A 16,267-nucleotide genomic window follows, 5' to 3' on the forward strand; every position below is an offset into this window, starting at 1 on the left:
TCAAACCTGGAAATATGGAATGATCCGAATTGGATCCTTAAACATTCTTAAAAGTTTCCTGAACTATGTAAAATTCATGCCAAAATTTCGAAGTCTTATGGATGTCGAGCTTATCAGAAATAACCTCTAAAACAGTGGCAATTTGTGGACAGCGTGTAACAACGAGGACCCTTGGTTAAAGCGCGCAGACCGTTGGCCCATGGTGACCGAGCGCTGGCACAAATTGACGAAAGGGAGGTCAAATCCAAAAACAACTTGGTAGTTTCTGATACACGATTAGCGCTAAAGTGCTAATCACATATTGCAGCGCGTCCCCCTCAATGAAGGAAATCCCCCAAGCGCTCGGTCACGAGGAAAGCATAAAATCGTACGGAAATCGCTTGTTCCGTCAGAAGGCGGGTCCAACATTAAAACCAACAGGATATTGGAAGGGCTTCAAGCGGTAAGCGGGTTCTGTTAGTGTCGGTCTTGAAGCCCTCCATCAGCGATCAAAGCTCTTTGCATTTGCATAGGTATGTGTCTCATCAGTGTCAAGTTTTGCATCCCGTTAGGCATGCCATAACCCTGATGGAGGAGCTGGTCTATTTATACCCCTCTTGGCTTTGCTGGATCAGGTCATATCAGTCATTAAGCTCTTTCAAGCTTGTCTTGTTTTGTCTTAAGGTCAAAGTCCTAGGTCTAGGGTTTTGGTAATTTATCTCTGCAAGGTCAGGTCTCTGAAAGTCCATGAGTGCTCAGCAAGCCAGAGGGAGGATTGTAAACATGTTTCTTCGATATTTTTATCTTGTACAATTCATTTTCACCTTGGATTTAAAAACTCTGTTTTTAAAGCCAAGGTCATTTTAAATTTTTGTAAAAATGATGAAATTCCAAAAAGACTTCAAAGGGCAGCAGTAACCCTGGTCCCCTTGCCAAAGTCCCTCAGATGATCTCCCTGCAAAAAGAATCAAGTCAAAGCACTAAAAGAGTCAATTTCAGGATAAAGGAAGCCAAAAAGTCAGTTTTAATAAAGTGTCAAAGATAAACTTTAGAAAGTGGGTTTGAGCATTAAATTTTTTCAAATGGAGTTTATAAAAGTTCAATTTCCCTCCTATTAGTCTCATTGTGCATCCAAAGCATGGTTGAGAGAGAGTGAGCAGCTATCCAAGCGTTTTGGGCAAAAACTGGTCGAATTCGGGCTCAGGACAGGCGCGCGACCCGTCAGGCCAGGCGCACGACCCGTCAGGTGTGCGCGACCCGTCAGCGCGTTTTCTACAGTGTAATTTTGAACGGGCGCGACCCGTCAGGCACGCGCGACCCGTTGGGCATGGCGCGTGACCCGTCAACCTGTTCTCTGCAATCTCCTTTCAAATTCGCTCAATCTTCCTCCAAGTCATCGAATTTGTTCAAGGTAGGCCCTCTACACTTCAGTTTGGTGGTTGGTTATGATTGATGGCCCTCATGCTTGTGTTCAAAAGTTAAATTGTGCAAGTGGATGAAATTTCAAATGGTTGCATTGTTAATGTTTAAATGTGCTAGGGTTTGTGTTGTTTCAAGGTATTTCCCTTTGTAAATTGTTTCCCTCCTTCCCTTTTTACTCATATTTGCATTCATATCCATTTTCCCCATGCTATGTTGTAAATAATTGCAAACCCTCCCCTTTCCCTAATCACCAAAAACACAAACCCTACCCCCTCCCAAAGCATCAAAAACTCAAACCCTACTCTTGCTTCACCATATGCATGTTATAAACATAAAAATTTCTTGGTGAATATGTGAAAGTGTTTGTAAATAAGTTTCCAAATGTCCCCTTGTTACATACATGTATTCCCTTATGTTCACTGTTTATACATGTATTTCTATATGCAGTGATTTTGTAAATGATTCCCTATATCCTTGTTATGTACATGTATGCCTGTATATATGCAAATTTTTGTTTGCAATGTATTCCCTAAATTCCCTGTTATTCATATATTCCCAATTCCTTGTAAAAAGGTCCCTCCCCTAACATTTCCCTCATGTCATTGTCCCCTTGAAACAACATAGAATTCAACATTTTTAAAGGCAGAAACAGTAGTACATTTTGTCCACTCTGCTCCTCAAACATGTCAGAAACCGAAACATATGAGCAGAGTGATGACCATTCATCATCTCCAGAGATTGAGGTACAGAGGAGGCCACATAGAGGTGGAAAAGGTGGCCATCACAGGAGAGAGGAGCCTACTTCTTTGGCAGGTCTACAAGCTTGTCCTTTGGCAGTTTCTTGCTTTCAGTACATGTCCTGTTATGAGTTTTGTGAGAGGATCTCTCGGATTCAGCATCACCAAGAGTTGGCCCGCCTCTTTGTCTTGCACTTGCATGAGGGACATGTTAACCTTGCCGGGGTGGAGTTCATTTTCACACCCGAGATCATTGCACAAGCTACAGGGATTCCAAATGTCGGGGAGATTTGGAACAAGCGCAAGGTACTGGATATAGTTCACTTTGAGCCTTTTGTCCGGCCACCATTCATGAGACATTTGGCAGGTGTGTTTCCTTTCAGGTTCCTCCAGAGTCAGTATGCCCCCATGATGAGACTCATTATGCTTTATTTCACCTGTGAGGGCAGATTTTCCCAGAGGAAGAGCCCAGCCCAGCAGTACAGGAGCCTATGTCATTATGGTTTGATTCAACTCGTAGTCTTGCATCAGTTGGCTCAGCAGGGCATCTCATGGGAGGAGTTCATTTCCCGTGAGTTTTTCACAGCACCACCCCAGCCACATCCTGAGGTCATTCAGGAGGAGGGAGGACCATCTCAGCAGCCTGATATTCCGGTCACTCGACATGTTAGTTCCTCACCTCAGCTCACTTATCAGAAAGGCCCGAGGGCCTTATTTGCAGCAGCTAGGCGAGTACTATCTCCACAGCAGGTGGAAGGGGTCTCGCCTTCATCATCGGCTCAGCGAGTGTTATCTCCACATCAGGTGGAAGGGGCCTCGCTTTCTTCACCAGCACAGGTACCAGAGAGGGGAAAACAGCCCATGATTGATGAGGGTCCATCAGGAGTTCCCGATATTGAGTTTGTTGACCTTGAGGCCAGTTCTCCTAGCCAAGAGGCAAAGGAGGTCATTCAGCATCTCAGAGCTGAAAATGATACCTTGCAGAGGATATTAGAGGGAGCACAATGGACCATCACTTACCTTGAGTAGCGCAACAAACAGCTAGAAGATGAGCAAGCACTTGATGAGTTATGGAGGATTCGTAGTGACCGAGTCTTGAACCGAAGAAGACCCGGTGATCCTTTACCCGCTGACCGAGAGTCCATGCTCATCCAGGAGAATGCACACTTAGAGAGGCTGTTGGCTAAGGCCAACCAAGAGAAGAAATTGCTGAGAAACATGAAGAATCATTACTGGGCAAGAATGCATGTGTGCAAGGCCAAGATGAAAATGTTTCAAAGGCGGTTGTCCGAGGCCCTTAAACGGAAAAAGAGGACCAATCCACTCCGTATCTTGGCTGAGGCTTCCCTCAAAGATCAAGGCACTAATTAGCCCAGCCACAGCACAAATCCCAAAAAAATTTGAGAATTTTGGGTGAATTTTGACATTTTCAGGCAATTTGCAGGTTTTTCCCATTAACGGGTCTCACCCCGCGCGCGACCCTTCATCATGGCAACTCCTTTTGGCGAAAACTCAACATTTCTAGATTTTTCATGCAAAGTTACATATGCCCATGGATGGACTTGAGATTTTGTGCAGTTTTGGTCCCCCAAAAGGTCAAAAAACTACCAAAAAATGACTTTCTGGCCCTTTTTTGAGTTGCAGAAACCAGTCTTGGGAGAATTAAGTTTAGACAGGGCAAATGACCTCCAATTTCAAAAATTCCAGTTGGGTTGGAAAGTAGACTCACAGACCTTTCCAACAAGCCTACTCTTGCCCAATTTGACACCTGAAAGTGCCCCAAAAGTGGCTCCAAAGGCGCGCGACCCGTCAGGCAGGGGCGCGCGACCCGTCAGGCAGTTTTTGCCAGATTGCATTGTACAGCCAGGAAAACGCAGTTTTGACCCAGTTTGACTTTTTGGGGTGGAAGATGATTATCTTTGATGTAATTATTGTAACTCTAAGACACTTTTACTCTTGTTTAACACTTCTAGAAGATTCATTCATGTAAAGGGTAAATATTTAATGAATGGATTGGTTTCCTAGCTTATAGAGGCAAGTTGTTTTGACTGCCTAGATTGTAGTGCTTAGTTTAGAAGTGGTTGAAACAGCTCCTAGGATAGTGAGCTCGACCCATGGAGGCAGGGAAAGAGGTTAGATCATCTATATTATGTACTTTCTTGCTCATTTTCATGGTTGGACTCTTGAGGGAGAAGCTTTCATTGTATTATTCATTGTATCTCTGCAATTTTTGGCTAAGGAAGACCAGGGTTTTATAGTCCTCTTTGGGATTCTTGTTGACTCATGTCTTGATGGTGTGTTTCTTAATGTACTTGTAAGTGTGTTTATGTGATTCATCTCCTTTCTTTACTTCTGCATATTAAACAAATGAAGTGCTAAAGTATGAATTCATGCCTGCCATGCTCTGCTTTTAATTTTGTTTAATTTCTATGTTTTCTACTGTCTAAAGAGAATTCAAAGTCATTGTTTGCTCTCTTTAGCACCTCCTTTTTCATTCCTGATCATCCATCTCAACTAAAGGCATCAATACTGTCTCCTACCTCGCCCCAAGGAACCCCCTACAGAAACTGTGTCCAATCCCCGCACCCAAAATTGCACTTTCCTCAATTTTCCACCAAAAACCCCAAAAAACTCCAAATCAAACTCTTTAATCAGTTTACTAGCCTAATATCAGTGTTACCCTGTTGGTCATCTCATCTATTGAAGATTTTACCGAGATAGACCGGAGAGAGCCTTCTCCTGCCCCGTAGGGCTAGCTACGGGGCTGAATGGTTTGATGTTGCCTTGAGGTTTACCTTTCTCAGCTTGAGGTGAAATTTCAAGCGCTAACATACTGGCGACCATACTGGGGAGAACAAATTGATTGTTTGCTCATTGATGTGTTTAATTCATAAGCTTAGACGGAGTCTGAAGATACGCCAGGTAGCCTTCGAAAACGCTCTTGTTTTACATCAGCGTAAGTAGATAAACGCTGCTTCAGTCGACCTCCGTGAGCTAGTGAATGTAACATGGCAATCTGCATTTTAACCCCAGTGTGTTTATAAACTCTGAACTTTCGGATGATTAAGTTAAGAGTTTTTATAGGATGATTGGTTATTTGTTCCTTGATTTTCAAACTGGCTTCCAATTCTGGTCGAATATTTAAATCTCGTTCATGCCCAACTATTTTTGAGTATCTCGAAGATATTGATTTCGACGAGAGTTTTGAGTTGTCATTGTTCAAAACCAAATTTGAAAGTGCACTTGATACTCTAGTTCCTAATCCCGATTTTGCAGCAGCTATTGAATTTGAGAGGCATAATAAATTGGTTGAAAATTTCATCTTGAGAAGTCTCCAGACACGTGTTCACGCTACTACCCTCGCTGATTTTGTTGAAAGTATCTCTGGTCATATTGGATCTTCTATCACGGCGCATGAACAGTCAAATCCTCCTTTTATAGCTATTTCTCCTATAGTTACTCATCCCCCATCTACAGTTGGTTCGCCTTCTACATCCCATACCGCTTCTCCTCCTCTTACTCCTCTGTTATAGACATTTTTGTGCCTTACAGCATGAAGCATGAAATGTCCATAATCTAAGGGATCCAAAGTCCCTAAACATGTTGTTCCTACCCCTAGAGGAACAAGGTCAGCAAACCACAGCACTGAAGATCAGTTCTCCACCTGAAAACACTCAAAAACAAGCAAATTCTGGATCATGTCAACTGCTCCACTGAGCATCTGCGCTGAATGTCAAGTGCTCCACTCTGTACCTGCGCTGAATTTCAACTGCAAAGAAGGCCACCTGCGCTGAGCGTACTTGGACAAATGGCACAGTCATTCCTCAAGGTGTCAGCGCCCAGGAAGCTTCCAGAATGACACTTGGATCAAGGAATTCGCCTGGTGATGAGTAAGAGGGTCTAGATCTCCAAGTGGAAGCAAGAACCTCCAAGTGGACTCAAGAACTGAAGAATAACTGAAGTGGGAGAGGACACTAGTCAGCTCTCAAGCTGACTCATCCTTTCTCCAAAACTCCTATATATAGAGCTCTCTCATGAGGTCTAAGGAGGTTGGAATCTTGTGAATGTAAGGAAGTGCTGTTGGTTTGAGTATAGAACTATTGGGTGATTTGCTTTGAAGGAGGTGAAGAGGAGATTTCTTTCTACTGGGAGGTGATGCTGGATTGGGCCTCTTATGGTTGTATCACTTCCTGAACTTTACTTCTTCCATTAATAAAGCATTTGTGATTCTTCTATATGCATGTGTCTCAATGGTGTATTGTTATACTTGTATATTTGATTTATTCTAATCCTTGAATCAATTATGAATGTATGCTTCTTGTAGTTTCCTCCTCTTGCCATTTTGCAGGATCTTGGTGTAGCTGGGCCAGTAAAAGAGCAAGGAGCTGGGAGCAAGCAGCAAAGAGAGAAGATTGGATCAATCATTAGCGAAAGACATCGGTTAGTGGATCCCTTTCTATCCTATTTTACTTTCATAAAGAAGAAATCTTAGATAGATTTGCTTCGGTTGTTGCTGAGGTACTATCACCCTTAGAGTGGGATAGGGTCATTCCGTATTGGATACTTTTCCCGACAACAAATTGGCGACTCCGCTGGGGATCGTATCTTGTTGGTTGTTTGTGTTTTTGCTACTCATTTCATAAACACAGGGAGTACCGAATCAAACTGCATTTGGATCTTTCAAATGCAAAGTAGAGGGCAGCTACTCTGGCTCAGTTTCTGGGCATGTTTATGATTTGAAGAGCTGATCCACAAGGACTCTAAACAGCTCTTAGTGATAGCTTTTCATCCTCCTAATTACCCTTTAGTCTGTACTTGATTGATAGCTTCTGATTTGGCCAAAAACTGTGAATTTTTGAGCAATCTGTGACCCGGAAACCAAGAGAAACGAGAGTTTCTCTCTTCATTGCAGGCACTGTGAAGGCAGTCTGCATTTCATCGCAGGTCCCGAAGGGGCTACCTGCGCTGAATGTCAAACTGACAATGTACTACCTACGCTGAACCAGTTTTGCCTTGTGCTACTGGGGTTCCCTGCTGTTCATTGCCCTGTTTTCATCCTTGTTTTTGCAGCCTGTTGTCAGTCAATGTACCTATCTGAAACCAACTTTCCTTACCACTATTCCGCCTCTGTTGTATAAAGAAACTATGATTGTTCTTTGTGTATTTCTTACATCATTTGCAATTCCCATAACGAAAAGTGAACTAGTCTTGCTGTGGCCTCTTAGATCTAGACCTGTGATAAGTGTCGTATTGATCTTAAGAGTTAGTTTGTTTGCTGTTCATAGCTGATTGAGCTTTTGCTTTCGTCATATGGTTTGAATTTATGTATTTCTAGTGTTGAAACAAGTAAATCTTAAGGTGTCTTTTGATTTTGGACAAAGGTTGTTTGCTTTCACTTGAAATTGAATTCAAAATTATACAACAGCTTTCTTTTTGTAATACATCAACATTAAGAAAGAGAAAAGAAATACCTGCATTGTGCATGTGCATTTTGACAACTTGCATGTTGATTTAGGGAAAAGTGCATTAGTGTGTGCTCTATGATCTGTGTGAAAAGATGATGTCTTTCTTTTCCCTCAGTAGTTAAGATTTTCAAAGTTGAAAGATTGAAAAGCTTGCTTATCATCTTAGACTGCATTTATGAAGTTGTATTATACATCTCGTGGTGATCCATAAAGGCAAACTGCTAAACAAGATCAACTTAAAATGAATTGAATTTACATAACAACGCTTTGAAACATAACGCAAACACATAGAGGTCTAAGCTAGAGACGTGTTCCGGCATCGTTAAACGTGATATCTTAGCGTTGAGTGGTTGGGTGATTCCTCCACGGTGAAGCGATAAGTATCAATACGGACTTGTGCTCCCACGTACCGTCGCGTATATATTGGGAGACCCCTATAGGAACAAAGCCTTTATCCTTAGGAAGCCGTGTCGGCCGCCCTACTGATCGCGATGCAGTGAACACAGCATTCACGAAGATCGACCACCCGTACCGTAAAACGTATTCTGTGGTTTCGCGAAAGGTTTGGCACACCCTCTGCCTAGATCTCCAGAGCAGTTTCTTTTGGCCTTTTTCAAACTCTATAACTGAAAAAGTCCATCTGAGCATTTGTCACTTCGGGCTCGTTAAAACATCGAAGGAGACTAGAGTCATCGTTACCTTTTTCTCGACTCTTAAAAAGTGAAAAAGCAAGTTGTGTCTAAAGCGTCGTTATAAAATTTATTTTAAACGGAACATAATCACCTCTTATTCTTGCGTTGATCTGTAGATTGAGAACATGGAACGCCCCAACTAAGGAATTCCCCATGATGGAAATCCTAGTCCTTTCTCCTCTTGGGGAGAAGTTGGTGCGCCCCACATGGCCACATTGTCGCTTCCAGGACTGACAATTGGCCTGCCAATTTGGCTATTCTCAACCAATGTAGTTCAGAACACCATGGTTCCTGAACAGTTGAGTCAACAGTTAGATCAGTCTAGAGCTGCCCACCAGCCTTCTACTTCCTATAACTCTTCCTCTAATCCCTCGTCTTCGCAAGGTAGAGCCGGCAAAAACCAAGCTCCCATGGAGAAGAAGGAGAAGAAGAAGGAGAAGAAGAAGAGAGAGAAGAAGAAGAAGGAGCCGAAGGTGACTGGGGGCAAGCAAAAGACATCTGACAAAAATCCACACACAGCACAGACCGGGCCTAAATCGCCATGTGTCATATGTAGAGGAGACCACTTCCATAGAGATTGTCCCTGTATTCCCCGGATACTAAGGGATTGGTCCCCTCGTTTGCACAATTCGGGAGCATCAACCTCTGATAGCCATGTTGAATGCTTACCGTCAACCAGCGAAAGTGAAGGTTCAAGACAAAGAGGGGGAGTAAGATCTCCCTGCAGACTGTGTGAAGGCGATCACGCCATCCACCGTTGTCACTTCTTAGACGAAGCGAAGAGAGTTTTGGAAGATCGTCCGGTTTCACCGTTGAGACTTCCTCCTGGATACAAAAAACTCGTGCCAAGTCCTTCGTTGGTTGAGAATACAGTTGGCCCGCTCAAGTGGTCGCCTGAAGCATCAGTCACTGAAAATGAACCTACTGAATCCAGACCGGACGGAAGTCCAAAGGTCGAAACGGCAGTTGACCCGGATCTCCCTTCAGAAGTTTCATCTTCAAATGACACCGTCACTGAAGACTCATCTTCAAATGACACCCTCACTAAAGAGAACAAGGATGACACCATCCAGATTCTTTTCATCAACAGACTCTGATGAGCATCAGGGCAATGTGCCCATTCCTTTATCGCAGGAAGGAACATCGTCAGGGTCATATCCGGCCGTATATTCGGTCCCACCACCAAGCAACCTGGTTGTATCCTTTGATTGGAATCAACTAGGCAGACCCCGGTTGCCAGCCAGTATACCATTCAGAATCATAGTCCAAATATACAGAATGATAATGGCTGGCACTATCATTGATGAAGGGGCATCTGTGAGTATCCTTTCCTCTATTGCTTGGAAAGCACTGGGTTCCCCGGCGCTTTTGCCTGAGATAAGAAATCTCTCGGGTTTTGATAAAGGAACCAGTCGACCATTAGGGATCCTCCCCAATGTGCCTATAACATTGAAAGGGAAGACCGTTCAAATGAACGTGATGGTCATTCAAGGACCCTTGGATTATAACCTACTCCTTGGACGAGACTATATATATTGCATGGGAGCGATAGTCTCCTCACTCTTTAGAGTAATGTGTTTTCCACACGAAGGAAGAATGGTCAAGCTCGTAGACCAACTTTCATTTCCGGGATCTCGCATAGCAAATAGTCAAATACCGACCCTGAATGGTCTATTCAATCAAGAAATGTCTCCACCCCCAGTCCTTCTTCCCGATGAGTGCGAGTGATTCGGAAAGATGGGACTGGAACCCAGGGGGCATGCATCCTGGTCTGCTTTGGGCAGAGAAAACCTTGGGTATAAGATAGAATTTCCGCGAGAGAATATGACTAGTCCGTACCCCGTCCATAGAGGAAGAGGGGTTGTTCTGGAATAGGATTCTTTTGTCAAAGTTACGTGTTTGACAAGAGTCATTCACCCTTGTCTATTTCGGTAGACAGTGCCGAGGAAATGTTTTTGTTTGAAGAAGTTAACGAAACAATCTTTGGGTAACCTGAAAGAGGTAAGCCTCACCCTTTAAAACAAATGTTTTGACGGATAAGTAGGGGCAGCCTTGAAATTGTACTTTATACCTGGGGGCATGCAACCTTTTGGAGTGCAAGCAAGGGACGACTATTTATTTTTTAAATTTTTAGGTCCTCCCTTTAAACCTGTAGGTCTAACCCTTTAAACTCGTAGGATTAGCCGTTTCCGAACTTGCATAAAGAAAGGATGCAGAGCATAGCTTCGTGAGATAAAGCTCCATAAAAAATAGCTATCTCACAGGAGACATTCTTATCTTATAACTGGTATAATCGAGCAGTTTTAGCACATAGTTCATGCTCGTTAAAAAATAAACGCAAGATCCGAGCAGTTTTAGCACATAGTTCATGCTCGTTAAAAAATAAACATAAGATTGAGCAGTGTTTTGGCGCATTCAAGCTCGTTAAAAAATGAACCCATACCGGTAAATAACCTCTGTGATCGTAAATTTATCAGCCATAAAAGCCTTGGTCGTGTTTGCACCTGTCACCTCCACCGTCATTTGGTCGATCGTTCACCTCCATATGATTGTTTACCCATTTTGAGGAACAGCTGCGAAGAGTGATTTCACCTAGCCATCCTTGTGACACTGCCGTGATTGGAAAATTCCAACCTGTACCTGGAATCTGCTGCTATCCCTGTTCATCACTCGTTCCTCAAAAGACGAGTCTTCTTTAAGCTCTTTTCATCTGACTCGTAAAATATGAAAAGTTTGCCGAGTTTTGGCCTTCCAGCTCGTTAAAGTGACCGGAAGAGCTATCCCTCCTCTAGATTTTAATCTTTTTGGACCTGAGGGATTATTGCACAAAAAGATCGAGCGCTTGTTTTGTTCGGCTCGTTAAAAGTACCGAAAACTCATCCCTTCTGTATTGTTTTATACTTTTTCGGACTTAAGGGATTAGATGACGATAAAGGATTTTCGGAGTTAACTTTCTGTACCTTTTCAGACTCTCTAAAAATGAAAAGGACCGAGTTTTCCTTGTCGTTAGACTCGTTAAAATGATTAAATAGCGACAAACTTGTCTTTAGACGAGAACGAGTTTCCCTATCGCTAGGCTCGTTAAAACATAGCGATGGGCTTGCCCGAAGGGTAGGTTATAGAACAAGTATCCTCCTCAAGCTTGACAAAAATAAAGAGGTACTGGTCATAAATGACTGGGGAAAAATTGGGAGAACCTTAAAGCTTTAATGGTAGCAAGTCGCTCTTGAACATGACACTTTTCCTCCGTACCACATCGGGTTGGGTTGTTTCATTCACCGGTCTCATCACCATGGTCTCGCCAAACCATCCACATTTGGGGTAATGCTACCGACCCATCGCATCAGTGTCATTATATGTTCAAGAGATGTCGTTCAGAAAGAGTCAACCATGTCCCATCCACTGCCATACATTATCCTTCATCCATTCATGACCGCCACCCTGAATCATATGTCACAGATTGTTTTCACCTCCACTAAAATCATTAGCTCTGTTCCGTGTCACTGATGTGGGATTCATTAAGGCCCTCCTTTGACGGATCGCTTCTTGTCGACTTCAGCTCATTATCCAAGAAGTTGATCTAGGAACAACCCCCTCAGTACTTTGAAGCTTGCATGCCTCAATGGCAAGTTTCTCACTTCCGGCGACAGGTATACATCAATGACCTTCGACCAGAAGACTTTGCGTGGTGTTCGACACCAACTCCTATATTCACACCACGTGAATTGTACTGCAGTACCTTGAGGGTCATTAGCATTATCGGTGATTCCTCTCGCGCTTGTTAACGGTTTACATCATTGACCGGTAATCAAGCGATGTCTTTCCATGTTCGACTTCAGCGCAATTCTCACATGGATTGACTTGTACTTAGAGTGAAGATCGAACGAGTTTGAAGACCCCGGATCTAGTTTCATCCATCCGGGCTGCGATATATATTCAGGAAATATAAAGACATTTGACATGTACATCATTGCAGCAGATGATCATCCTACTCAAAGGATGATAATTTCAGCAGAGAATTATCAGTCTACCATCAGACGATCGTCTGTTCTATGTACCAAAATGAATTTATAAAGCTAAGCATGGGAATGCCCGCCTCAGCTAGATCATGAAAGCAGAATGAAAAATAATGTATTGTATTGTATTTTATTACAGGTCATCTCTCAGCGATTGAATGAACTCCGGATCCTCCTGATAAAGCATTTCACCCGATAAACGACCTCATACTTTAGGGGGCAACTGTTATAGACATTTTTGTGCCTTACAGCATGAAGCATGAAATGTCCATAATCTAAGGGATCCAAAGTCCCTAAACATGTTGTTCCTACCCCTAGAGGAACAAGGTCAACAAACCACAGCACTGAAGATCAGTTCTCCACCTGAAAACACTCAAAAACAAGCAAATTCTGGATCATGTCAACTGCTCCACTGAGCATCTGCGCTGAATGTCAAGTGATCCACTCTGTACCTGCGATGAATGTCAACTGCAAAGAAGGCCACCTGCGCTGAGCGTACTTGGACAAGTGGCACAGTCATTCCTCAAGGTGTCAGCGCCCAGGAAGCTTCCAGAATGACACTTGGATCAAGGAATTCGCCTGGTGATGAGTAAGAGGGTCTAGATCTCCAAGTGGAAGCAAGAACCTCCAAGTGGACTCAAGAACTGAAGAATAACTGAAGTGGGAGAGGACACTAGTCAGCTCTCAAGCTTACTCATCCTTTCTCCAAAACTCCTATATATAGAGCTCTCTCATGAGGTCTAAGGAGGCTGGAATCTTGTGAATGTAAGGAAGTGCTGTTGGTTTGAGTATAGAACTATTGGGTGATTTGCTTTGAAGGAGGTGAAGGGGAGATTTCTTTCTGCTGGGAGGTGATGCTGGATTGGGCCTCTTATGGTTGTATCACTTCCTGAACTTTACTTCTTCCATTAATAAAGCATTTGAGGTTCTTCTATATGCATGTGTCTCAATGGTGTATTGTTATACTTGTGTATTTGATTTATTCTAATCCTTGAATCAATTATGAATGTATGCTTCTTGTAGTTTCCTCCTCTTGCCATTTTGCAGGATCTTGGTGTAGTTGGGCCAGTAAAAGAGCAAGGAGCTGGGAGCAAGCAACAAAGAGAGAAGATTGGATCAATCATTAGCGAAAGACATCGGTTAGTGGATCCCTTTCTCTCCTATTTTACTTTCATAAAGAAGAAATCTTAGATAGCTTTGCTTCGGTTGTTGCTGAGGTACTATCACCCTTAGAGTGGGATAGGGTCATTCCGTATTGGATACTTTTCCCGACAACATCCTCATACAGCTACACCTACTCCGCCTGCTACTCCAAGACCCACTTTACCTAGAACAATGGCAGCCCGGTTTGCCCCACTTGCTTTGCCTGCAAATCTCCATGACATGCCAGCTGATTATCAAAGTAAAATTCCCATGTTCGATGGCACTCCACAAAGTATTACTGCTCAGCAACATATTGACAAGATGACCACTTTCTTTGATCTATATGAGTTAGATGAAGAAGATGTTACTATGCGGTTGTTCGTGCAAACATTTGGAGGAGAAGTTACAAAGTGGTTCAGGGGGTTGGCAGCAAGAAGTATTCCCACCTTGGAAGCACTTCAGAATCAGTTTTTAGACCGGTGGGAAATCAGAAAGGATCCGCTTCAGATTAACGCCGAATACAACAACCTCAAGTGTAGTCCGAGTGAGTCAGTTCAAGATTACATAATCAGATTCAATACAGTTTATAATTCTATTCCCGATGATTTGAAACCGTCAAGAAAGTCAGCTCTACTTAAGTTCTCGGATGGCTTTGATCCGGAACTACTAGGGGTGAATCTAATGAGGCACTCAAACCTGAGTTATAAGTGGGGTAGTTTCAATAGGTCTTCGGTACACACAGAGACATAAAACAGAGTAAAATAAAGGCTCCAAATGTCAAATTGGCACATTATGGGGCATGAACTTGTGATCTAAAAGAAAAGTGGAGAATTCATCTCAAGTAGGCCTCGAGTTCAATCCTCATTAGTGACATAAACACTCTTGAGATCATCAATAACCAATTTGACTATGGTTTAGATCTCATGTTTGGAAGGGGCAGTGATATTCTAGGATAGCCCCTATTGAATTAGGATGCTTGTATGCTTACTTCAATTGCTTTATTAACTATTGTTGTAGTGGAACCTAGTGGTACAAAGAAATGAATTCTAAAATTCGCAAAAGAGTAGATTATGAATTATATAAGAAGTTTTGTTACCATCAAAATGAAATGAGAGAGACATTTCAGGGTTATACATATAACAAATATCCCAAAATATACTTTATTATCCATGGAAAGTAAAAAAAATAAAATTATATTACTATAAAATTTTAGTTGCACTACACACAACAACCCCTGGTGATAGAGAAGCTCAATTAATTATACGTGACTTAATGTGGAAATTACCTAGTTGAATTGGGAATTTAAGTGCTTAAATATAGAAATTTACCCTTTTATATAAATATATGGGTAAGGAATGTCCATTTCATCCTACATTCAAGTACAGGTTTGAAATACCATGTGAAGTAGAGCAGAAAATGGAGAGAGAAAATACACATTCACAAGAACTTGATATGAAGTCCAAGGAAACTACCGAATCTGATAGTAGGCATTGATCTATTTCCAATAGTTGAAACTATTCAACAATTGACATGTCTTTCGATAGAATAAACCCTCACCAAAATATTAGTAGTCATAGAGATGATTCTCGGTCTTCCCATGAATGTGAAAATGGGAGTTACACCATTTTTTCTTTAGAAGAAGAGGAAACAACAAGAGTCCATGAAAAAGCTTGTATAGTTATTTCCTATATTAAGATATTTCCATGCTTCTAGGCCCTTAAGTTGGGACCAACAAGCCTTGTTGAAAATCCTATCTCTGTCACTTAATGTTTCTAATGATGATAATTTAATTGAGTTGCTATGGCTTAACTCAACTCAAGCCACTTAAAGTTACTTTCTAATAAGGTTCATAGTTTTTCTACGCAGAATGAGAAGAAATTTACTTTTGTAGATGGTGTGACTCACTAATGATCTTATTATTTGATCTTTGGTTACATTCAATATTTCTAAAAAAGAATTTACACACATAAAAACGTGGAAGTAAATGACATATAACATTAACTTAATGACAACAAGAAGAAAAATATAGTGATTTTAGAAAAATTTTGAGGTCTAAAATGGGCCTCCTAAGGAATATTATAAAATAATAGTGGAAATAATCAAATAAGATTAGATTACATAATCAAAGTTTAGAGGGAAGAAAGATATATTTTTTTTTTCAACTCGTATTTTCAACTTATCTCCCTACAATTTTACTCGAATTTTAGGTGGGATCACTCATTAGATGTGGAATTGAATTCCTCATCCAAAGATTACCCATGTTCCATACTTTCTATGGATCTTGCTACATGAAAAATGAGAAATACATGAAAAAACGTGATTGCAATCACATTTTTTCATGTTTTTTCCCATTTTCGTGTAGTAGGGTCCGTCAAAATTATGCAACATGGGTACTCCTTGGATGAGGAATTAAAGTCAAATTAAATGAGTGCTCCTGCGGGAAATTTGAGTATAACCATAGAGATATAAGTTGAAAATTCAAGTTGAAAAGTAGTTTTTTATTTATTTTATTTTTTAATCTTTTTACTTTTTATTCCAAAAATGGTGAATCACCCAATGGATGAAATCATCAACTTGAATCTTATTGGTTCTTAAAAAGTTGATTTTGGTTGTACATTTTTGTTATGAGGCCCATCTTAGACCTCAAAATTACTATAATGATGAAAAAGTGATATGGAATGAGTGATATCACCACATTTTGAGCTTTTGGGTTTGTTGAGGCCTCTACCACTCTTGCGTGTATTCTCTAACATGTTGTAGTGATTATTGTGTGCAGTGTTGTTAGTCGTGTACAATATGGGGGTTGTAGTGTT

General features: G+C 41.6%; 1 protein-coding gene and 1 pseudogene across 4 annotated transcripts in view; one reads left to right on the plus strand and one right to left on the minus strand.

Moving 5' to 3' along the window:
- LOC149197041 (putative UPF0481 protein At3g02645) overlaps window positions 1-16,267 on the minus strand; it is an 85,303-nt gene that overhangs the window by 37,389 nt on the left and 31,647 nt on the right. The window lies entirely within an intron of this gene.
- Window positions 14,799-15,282, plus strand: LOC149197042 (uncharacterized; annotated as a pseudogene).

This window comes from Pinus tabuliformis, chromosome 2_2 (genome assembly GCF_031772625.1).
Source record: "Pinus tabuliformis cultivar Carrire ecotype Pingquan chromosome 2_2, CPIR1, whole genome shotgun sequence".
Taxonomy (NCBI): Eukaryota; Viridiplantae; Streptophyta; class Pinopsida; order Pinales; family Pinaceae; genus Pinus; species Pinus tabuliformis.